Genomic DNA, 10,260 nt, shown 5'->3' with positions numbered 1-10,260 from the left:
GCGCCCGTGGGGACCCCGGGTGACAGGCGGTGGCCCCGCGCCGGGGCCCGTCGCTCCCCGGGGGGACTTGGGGGGGACGGACCCAGGGGCACCCCGGAACCGAAGGGGGTCCCGGCCCCGCGCCCGGCCCCCCCCGCCCTCGGGAGCAGCAACTTAAGGAGCTTGTTAATTGCGGCCGCTTAATTAGTCCTGTGGGGGCCCCCTCCCCCGGGCACCCCCGGGGTCTCAGCGCGTGGGGTGCCCGGTGGATCCCAGCGGGAGAGGAACCGGTCCCGGTGGATCCCAGTGGGCTCCCAGTGGGAGAGGAGCCGGTCCCAGTGGATCCCAGTGGGAGAGGAGCCGGTCCCAGTGGATCCCAGTGGGAGAGGAACCGGTCCCGGTGGGTTCCCAGTGGGAGAGGAACCGGTCCCAGTGGATCCCCCGTGGGAGAGGAGCCGGTCCCAGTGGATCCCCCGTGGGAGAGGAGCCGGTCCCGGTGGGTTCCCAGTGGGAGAGGAGCCGGTCCCAGTGGATCCCAGTGGGAGAGGAGCCGGTCCCGGTGGGTTCTCAGCGGGAGAGGAACCGGTCCCAGTGGGTTCCCAGTGGGAGAGGAACTGGTCCCAGTGGATCCCAGTGGGAGAGGAGCCGGTCCCAGTGGCAGCGGCCGGCCGGGATCGCTGCTCCGTGGCTCACCCCGCCAGGCCGGCCGCCCTCTCCAGGGCTTTGGGGTCCTCTCCTCCTCGGAGCGCCGGCGGGAGCCACCTCCTTCATCCTTCAGCTCCGCTCACCCCACGGATCCCTGGGGATCGGCATTCCCGGCACCCGGAGCAGAGAGCCAGCCCTGGTAGAGGGAGGTCGGCTCCGGAGCGGTGCTGTGCCGACGGCCGGGCAAGGAGGAAGGGGCTCCCGGCGACGCACGGCTCCTCTTCTCTCCGGCATCGTGTCGGGATTCACGGCACGTGCCCCACGGAGCTTCCCCACGGAAAGCTCGGCTATCGCGTGGACGTGGAGGGAGCGAGCGGCTCCCACGCCGTGCCGTGCGGGGTTTTTGCCGTGCGGCCTCGGCCGTCCTCCTCCCGGGCTCCTGGCTGATCCCGAGGAGCGGCTGGAGCAGGGATGGATCCCGGCCTGATCCTGGATCCGGGATCCGGGATCCTAAAGCTGGGAACGGTTAATTTGGGCTGGGAATCTCGGTCCTGCTCTGCCGCAGGACGTGGGGAGAGGAGCATCTTCCCTACGCATCCCATCTGCCCATCCAGACTCCCTTCCTGAACCGCGCCCGGCGTGCAAACCACGGCTAGGCACAAAACGCCGGAAAAAGGCACCAAAAAATGCCGATTTATGGGATGTGGAAGGGATATTTCCTCAAGGATCCCGTTTCAGCATCTGCTCGAGCCTTGCCTGGGTGTTTTCTATCCTCACCGGAGGAGCGGCCGGAGCGGGAGGCCGCGGGTGGGAGACGACGGCCCCACGGATGAGCCGGCGTCGAGCTTTTTGGCAGAGATTTCGGGGAAACGGGAAGGAAGCAGGACGGTCGTGCATTTCCCCGCTGCCACCACCTCCTTTCGCATTCTCCTCCGTGTTTCGGGAACCGCGGGGGGCTTCAGCTTGCTCGGAGGCTTTGCTTGATTTTTTAATTTTCATTTTTCCATCATTAACAACAACCGCCTCCACGGGGTTTGCCGCTCTGCCGGTGATGGCCTGTCACCCATGTCCCCGTCCCCGGCTCCGCTCTCTGCCACATGTCCTCACGAGGACAAAGCGGGGGGAAAAAAATCAGGTTTTGGGGTTATCACGCATGAAGTCGCAGAGGAAGGGACTTTCCCATTCGCTTCTTCCACCGAGAAATGAAACCGTCCTCGCCTGTGGCCCCGGCGCGCTGGCTCTTTGGGCGGGACACGGTGTTTTGCTCCCGACCTGGCGCTGTTTTCCCTCTCCCAGCGTTTTCCACCTGCGATTTTTTTCTATTCCTGGAAGAGAAATTGGGTTAAAACTCCGCGGGATTGCCTCGGTCTCCGTGGCCGTGAGAGGGAGCACTCAGCCCTGCCGACGCCGAAGCGGCTGCCCGGGGTGCAGGGGTGATGTTGGACGGGATTTTCCGGAGCTGGGCTGTCGGCATCTCGGAGTCATCGCTTCCTGGGCCCTCGGCCAGCTGCCCGCTCTGGATACCGGCCTAATATATTTTTGGGCTCCTTCAGCCAGGTTTTGGCCACTGGTACGGGGGAGAGCCTGGCCGAAAACACAGCAGGCAGGGAACCGGCGCTCCCACCACCAAGGCTCTGCCTCAAATCACATATTCATTTGTCATTAGTTAATTAGGGGGGGGGGGCGGGGGGGGGGGCAAGACACCCCCTTGGGTAGTGCAGAGCGACCTCCAGCTCTTTTTCTTAATTTGGTGGCCTCCTCCCGTGGAGCCAGCTCTGCCACGAGCAGGATGCACTGCCGAGGAGGTGGCTGAGGTGCCAGAGCCGTGCTGGAGCGGTGCCGGAGCCATGCCAGGCCAGCCGGCCGTGCCGCTCCCAGGCAGTCTGGGCGGGGGGATAAACACGAGGCCGTCCCGTTTCCAGGGGTTTACCTCCGTGGCTGGAGCCCAGCTCGGCCTCCCGCTGTCAGCCGGGTCCTGCAGCGCCGGGAACGGCACCTCTGGGCCAGCGGAAACCCAACTGGCGTGGGAGATGCTCCAAGAGCTCCGTCATGCCGTGTCTGGGAAGAGGCGGTGAGGTGCCGGCGGTTGATTTGCTCCGCAGGTTTGCTCTCCGGTTTTGACGTCTCGTTTTCTCCGCGGCAGCTCCGAGCGGACAGTTCAGCGAAAGCTGAGGGAATCCTTCACCGTCCCGTGGCTCCTGGTCAACGGGCTCGCCATCTTCCCGATCCAGCTGGTTCGCTTCCTCGGCAAGACCGCAGTCCGGATGAGCCGCCTCGGTTTCCCCGCCACCGAGAGGAGACGTGGTACGAGCAGTTGGGCTCTCCAACCTCTAACAGAGACTTTTCCATCTGATTTTTTTTTTAATCTCTCTTGATCTTTTTTTCAATTCCCATTTACCTTGAAGAGCTCTGGGTTGTTAAAGCTCAGTCCCGTCTAAGCGGTGGACATGTTTGTGGGCTTGTTCTCCACAAGAAAAGAAAGGCCCAAGGTCAGAAACAGTGGACGTTTGATGGTGGAGGTTGGGTGGCGTGAGAAATGCGAGCGGTCGATACTTACCCAGAAGGTTTGCTCTCCAAAAACCGTGGTTACAGCCCAAATACGCCACCAGGAACCTTTCTGCCACCGATACGCCCCGCCTGGGGTCTGCTGCCGCGGTCACTGGACAGGGACGAGGCAAAAGGAGAGATAATTGTAGGAGGTGATGAGACATGCTGACAACCCTGAGTATAAATCTTCTGCTTCCCTTCCTCTGAGAATTTCCACCTCAAAATATTTCAGTATTAGGAGGAGAAACTTCGCGTTCTCTGCTGCCTCAAACTTCTCCTCCCACAGTGAAATTTTTGCACCTCGGTCACGTTTTCAGTGTCTCTAACACCGTGGCGAGTTCCTCGTGAGTAACTTGGTCTTCATAGGGTCCCCACCACACCTCAGGACGGCACGTGCTGACAAATATTCATCAAAACCAAGCATTTTAACCCGAATTCACCTTCCCCCCCACCCCAGGTGCTGGTGGTTGGTTTGCTGACAGCCATCGGTGATCATATTTTGAAGCCCTTCTTGGCGGCGGTGTTCAACAGCCTCCTGCAACCTCTGCTGCTGTTCCTGCTGAAGGTCCTCTGTGGCATCCCAGACCCAATGGACCCGCTCGTGGATGTCCTGGCCGGCGTCTGCTCACAGCTCGCCTTGCTGCTGCAGGCCGTCAGGTTAGCAGAGATCAACCTACAGCCGGACAGAAGGAGGGACGTTGGGGACGTTGGCAGCGGCAGAGGCTGCGTCCCGGGTGGCGAAGGAAGAAGGGGAGGAGGGAAGTGTTGATTTCTGCGAAAGCAATACAAATTGAGGAAGAGTGGGATGATCTGCGGCACGGGGAGGCAGGCACCGAGAAGGCGAAGAGAATGGTGTAGCCGCGTGTTTCTGCACGGGTGGTAGGTACGCCGTGCCAATGGGATTGGGTTTGTTCGTTCTCTTTTTGCAAATACCAACCTTAACCAATCCATTAAATCACAATTTTCTCTCTCGGACTGCGTCTCTAGCGAGGTGGTGTTCCTCTTCCTGCCTGGAAGACTTGGCTTTCCACTGGGAAGGTCTTCCTCGTGCGGCCTCTCGCAGCAGGCCAGCCGGACTCCTCCGGTGGGCTCCGCTGCTGATTTCAGAGGTGGTTTGGTGTCCGCAGCCTGATTTTCTCAGCCCCTGCCGGGAGGGGACGGCTTCTCTCTGGAGAGCCGAGCGGCTCCCGGGCACCCTTGGTGTGCTCTACGCCTTGACTGAAGCAGCTCTCCGTAGCTGGTCCCAGTGACATGGGATAGCCAGGAATTTGGGGACTGTCTGAAAAACAAGTGAATGCCACCACTTCTGTATTCCTAAAAACTAGGTCTGGGATACGTTTTGGGTAGCAAAAGCATATTCCCGTAGGGACCAGGAGGCCAGAGGAGCGGAATCGCAGGCAGTGAGGCTTTGAGTGTGTTTTTGCAAAAACTTTGAGGGGATCAGGGCTGGGACTAAGCAACATTTTGGGGCTCACGCCTGCACCCCAGATGCCAACTCCCCTCTCCAACGGCACGTCCTCCCCTGGGAGCATTTCCCACTGCTTGTGTGTGCTGCGAGATCCCTCTGGCCTTGATGATTCCACGCTGAAAGCCTGTTGCTTTTTATGGGCAGAGAGCAGCTTGTTTTTAACTTCCCGGCCTGTAAGATCATCCGAAGGATTGAGCCGGCCGGCTGCGATTTAATGAACGAGCTCCATGACGAGGCGCTGCAAGGGGTCCCCCGCGGTGGCCGTGCCCGTCGGCGCGCGCGCTCGTTATCCTGACTCGCTGTGCTATTTGGGTGCTGCTGAGTTCATGGAGTTGCAGTGGTAACGGGATGTTCCCCTTTGGCGGTGCAAAGGGACGAGCTGGAAGCCACCAAGAAGAGCTCTCCAGGGTCGGGTGACCAAGGGCAGTGTGTGATTGAGAGCCGGAGATGAGCCGAAACCTTCCGGGCAGCGGGAAATGTGCTGGTTTTCCAGGAGATGGGAGACCAGACCAGCTTTGCCCTTGCTCCTCAGCTAAGAGCACCAGAGCCAGAGGATAGAAGAGCCACACGCAGACACGAGCAGGACCTGGCCTCGTGGATTTGATGGTTTGGGTCTGGGATGTCCTGGGGCAAAGTCACTGGTGCCAGGATTGCGCCAGGGCAGCCATGCAGGGGGTCCGGGAGCCCGGTTCAGCCCCCACGGGTCACTTGGGGGACACACGGTTGTCCTCAGGGTATTTCGATCCATGTGAGGCCCTTGCGTGGGGCACAGGCATGTCCCGGCGACCGCTCCCTGATAAGAGACCTTTCTGCAAGGAAATGATTAAAATGAACAAACACAAACCACGATTAAGAGGATGGAATTAATTTGAGGTTTCTCGTTTTGTTGATTTAGCTGAAGATTCACTTTAATGATTTATATGGCTTTAATTAAATCAATCTGCTCCGGGAACAGGAATTCCCCCCCCCCCTTTTTTTTTTTGGCTAAAGCTCTCCAAACTAGCAGAGATCCAGGAGACAGAGAGAGTTGTGAAAATTCAACACCCAGGAGTGAGGAGAGGCAGCTTGCGTCATGCTCAAACAGCATCAGAACAGTATCTCGCCCCGGGCAGGGACCCTCTATCCCACGCCGGGAGAGGACGTGTCCACCATCCTGCTGAAGCCCCGGCTCCCGGCAGGCACCCCTGGAGCTGGGTGCTGGGTGCGGAGCTGCCATCTTCCTCCCGCAGCCCCATGCCCTGCTGCGGGATGGGGGATTTGCAAGTTCTGCAGGCGCTGTGGACGGCGTAACAGCTGGTTGGAGTTTGTCTTGCAAATGAGACACCATCACATCCTGGCAGCAGCAGCTCAAAGAGACCAAGGTGCAGAAAGTCACTGATTTTTTTTTAGTTTTGGGGCGTAAAGGGGTGAACAGGAGCTCTGGGCTGCTGGCCACACACATCCCCTTGGTACCGCTCTGCTCATCGAGAGCAGAAACCTCTTTTCTTCCTTAAAAAACAAGCAAACAAACCCCAATCCAAACTACTTGCATTTATCGCACCCCAGGCTGTGCCTTCCCTCCACCGTGCCCGCAGGCAGCTCCAAACACTGGCAGGGGTAGGCAGCTCGAGCTGCTCTGGAGGAGCAGCAGGGGCTGCATGGGGCAGTGCCCCTCCGGCACGCACCCACATCCCCCTGGGAGCGTGTGTGTGCCTGGGACGGGGTCTTGAGGCAGCCATCCCATCCTCAGCTGCCTTCCACGTGCCCTCCGGCACTCACGGCGGTGCTCGGTTACAGCGCCGTGCTCGGACAAGGACATTTCTCCCCGTCCGCGTTGGCTGGCGGCAGCAACGCTCACGGGGCTTACGCTCACCAGCAGCCTGGGCTGGCAGCTCCCTCGCATTGCTGCTCCCTTAGATCACCGGCCCGAATGCCTTCCCTCCGGCTCATCCCTCTGCTCCGAGCACCACGGCCGAGCCCATGAAGACGGCTCAGCACACGGCACGGGAGGGCGGAGGAGCGGCAAGACGCTTCTCCTGGCTCGCAATCGATTTTTTGAGCCAGCCCTGTGGACCTCAAGGCAGGCGCTGCGCCTGCTGGATGCGGGCACAGCTCTGCCCGGCCCTTTCTGCCGCGATCCGTGGGGGTTTTGTCGATGGCTGCCCCAGAGCGGCCAGAGAGGAGTGGGTGCAGGGCTGGGAAAGCAGCCAGCTGGGACGTGGAGGAATGCCAGGACGCTGAGCGCAGGGCCTCCTTCTGCTCTGCGCGGCCATCGCTTCCCTAAATAGACGGCTGCGGGGTGGGAGGATTAGCTGGGGGCATTCCTCTGCCCCCGGCTGCTGACCCCGGGACGCGTTGCTCATCGCTATATTAAATCCTGCACACAACGGGTTGCTCTTCACAAGTCTTTCACTCCAGGTGTCAGGATTTCTGCTCCTCCCTCCTCACTGCACTTTCAAACACCGCGGGGATTTGCAGATGCCGAGTCAGTTTTGCTTTGTTCCACTCGGATTTTGTAGGGGAGGTTTGTGCTTTTCCCTTTTGACGCCTCCTGGCACCGCTCGTGGAGCATGAGGGTATTTATAGCCACCCGGTGAGGTTAAGAGCCGCTGCCTAACGGTTCATGAACGCTCCGTGCCAGCCTGATGACGGGGCTGGTCGGTGCGCGGTTATATCCACGTGGTTTCACAGGAGGAGCCGAGGGCCCGGCTCTGGGTTTAGGTTTTTGTCAGACGGGCGTCATGGGAAGGGGGTCAGCCCTGCCACAGGGCTCTGCTCAGGAGAGCGGCCGTAGGAACGGGGTTGTGTGGGAACCCACGAGGTTGTACCCCCGTTTGGGTTCCAAAGAAGCCACAGCCTGGGGTCAGAACAAGGCACAGAAGCGCTGAAATAAATCAGGAATGAGCTGTTAGAGTAAGTTTGGAAAGGCTCAGTGTTTTCATTTCTTGACACCATCTTCCCATGGTCAGAGGTAAACTGAGGCAGGGCGTGAGTTGGTCTTTCCCATCAGGACACGCAGTGTTACACCTTCAGAGCAGCCTCCTGATGGTCTGGTCAGGGCTGGTCATCTTGCCCATAAAAACTGGAGTCATGCTCTTGCTGCTCACCCTTGGGATCCCACATCATTCCTCGTGCTGGAGATGCTGCGTCTCCCTCTTCCCAGCACTCCCACATGCAGCTCCATGTCCTCCACCCTTTGGCACACCACCGGTGCTGCAGCCCGACCTCAAAGGGCTTCCCATATTTCACCCACGGGACCGGTTGTTCTGCTGAGGGACCTCAGCCCACCTCATGGTCCTCCCTCAGAGCAGAGTCACCACTAACGTTGCTCCTGGGAGAGGTTTGTCTGACCCGGTTCCCCGTCCCTCCTGTCCAAATCGCCCCCATTGTAGCTCTGCGTGCTGGACCTGGTGCACCCACAATCTCATCCATGGTCTGGACGTGCAAAGGAAGGCTGCTGCCCCGCTCCCAGCAGGAGACTGTTAAAAAAAATTTTTTTTTTTTTTTCCACACTGATCAAGAGCAGGTTTGCTGTGCTCTCCTCCCAGATGGCGGTTCTGAGACCTCCGGTTGTTGTCACTGCCCTCCTTTGGGCTTTCTGCAGGTGGCCCAGTGCAGGATCTAGGATTAGGGTTTACATTTTGTTTTTTTGGGGGGGGTTCTGGTGGTATTACCACTTTGGGGAAACGACCTGAAGAGAGGTGGGATGCAGGCTGTGCTCCCAACGGGCGTTTGAGCCTCGCTGTGTTTCCATAGCAGCTTTCCCAGAGGGACTCATAACAGTGTGGATAGCGGCTCAGTATCCAACCGCCCTACAACGAAGCTGGCATCCCAGGGCAAAGCTGGAGTTAGGAATTCCCTTCAGATATTTTCAATCCTGAATTTAATACTCCCCGTTGCCCTGTTTGCAGCTCAGGTGGAAGCAGGCCACCTCTCGCAGGCGTAGCCAGGACAGACCCATCCGATCGCATGCGTTACGCAAGCCACGGACTTCCCCAGTTAATTTGTGCTTGAACAACAGTGCATTTCCTAGGAAAAACATCCAATTCCATGGCAAAACCACGCAGTCCTGGCTGGCCAGATTCCTTCCACCTGACTTCACCTCCCTGAACGAGGCAGTCGGCTTGAGGACAGAGTCCTCCAGTCTTCCAGCGCTCCATCTCCTTCGTGGCGTCGGTTGTTCTCCAGACCCTTCGCGGCGTTGGTTGCTCTCCAGACCATCACAGCTCTTCTTCCAGGGGTGTTTCTCAAGGGACACACAAAGGTTTTATGCTAAAACCAGCACCTAAACAGTGTTCGTGACTTGGCAGGGGCTGCAGCTGTGGGTGGGATGATCTATACGCCAACAGACTAATAAAATTCTCTCTTCTTTGTCCAAATACCAAGGTCATCTTCCCCTGAACTCCTCTGCTGTCCGGGGCATGTGACAAAGAGGTAAACAAGGCTACAGCTGAAAAGCTAGTTAATAAGTAATATGTTCTCCTAATTCTCTGCTTTTGGTAGAGTTCGAAGGTATAATTAATAAGTATCCAGCGCTTTCAAAAGCCAGGACACTTTATTTACCGCTGTACAAAACAGAGACTGTGCAAAGACCTGATTTTACAGACAATTTGTGGTTGTACCCGTTCTTAGCTAAGGTTATGAGCAAGACAAGACCTGTGCAGAAAGGAAGTATCTTTTGTTAGCACTGTCTCAGCAGACAAAGCAGCTAAACATCGACAGTGTTGGCAAAACCAAACCAGTGGGATCGAGGGATTGGGAACCCCGAAACAGGAAAATAAGGATCAGGAGAGGATTTTACCTCATGCAAAATACTGGGGAGCAAGCAGAGTATCCAGCTGCAATGTGTCAACATTTTTTAAAAGACTCTGAAAAACTGGAAGAACTAAAAAAAGAAACTATGAACATGGCCTGACAGTTGGAGAAAAGGTCTTTGACGGGGTACTTGGAGCTCAGGGTTTCTTTAGCTCATCAAAAAGGAGGAGGAGGGATGATTTAGTTTCTGCATATGAGCACTTCTGCAAGAAAATGTAAGGTCATAAAACGATCTTAAAAGCAGTGGAGAATATCAGAATGAGAAGTCACAATAAGAAATGATGGCCGCAGCGTGAGAAGCTGGACGGATCAAATGGGAATTGAGACACGGCATTTGATTTCATGAGGGTGATCGGACCACTGGACCAGGCTGCTGAGGAAGAGGTGGGTCACCTGCCTCTGCCGTGAGGAAGGCTGACTGACTTCGGCTCTTGTCCCTCTTGGAGATTTTAAAGCTCGCAGGCCTGATCATCTCGGTCAGGATTTAGTGCTGAGTTAGATTTAGGGGGCTCTAAGTGTGGAGATATTTTAATCAAGTAAAACTTTCCAGGCGGAAAGTGAAGGACACACTGCTAACCTTCTCCTGATGAGTCGCTGATAACTCAGGAAGAAGAGCCTCAAATTACTACTCAATCCTCCTTATTCTGGTCTTGATTGACATGGTTTTAAACATAGTCAGAAACCCGGGCCAGAAGCTGAACTGAGTCACCGGTCCAACTCTGGCTTGGGCAGGAGCGTCCGCCCTTGGACCCCTGGTTTCGTGAGCCAGCCAGCGACGCCTCCCTCATTCTGTCATTCTCCGAGCTCTCTACCTAGATCGCACCGTG

The sequence above is a fragment of the Ciconia boyciana genome, chromosome 1 (genome assembly GCF_034638445.1).
Source record: "Ciconia boyciana chromosome 1, ASM3463844v1, whole genome shotgun sequence".
In the NCBI taxonomy this organism is placed as follows: Eukaryota; Metazoa; Chordata; class Aves; order Ciconiiformes; family Ciconiidae; genus Ciconia; species Ciconia boyciana.
Note: the sequence above shows the minus strand (reverse complement) of the source record.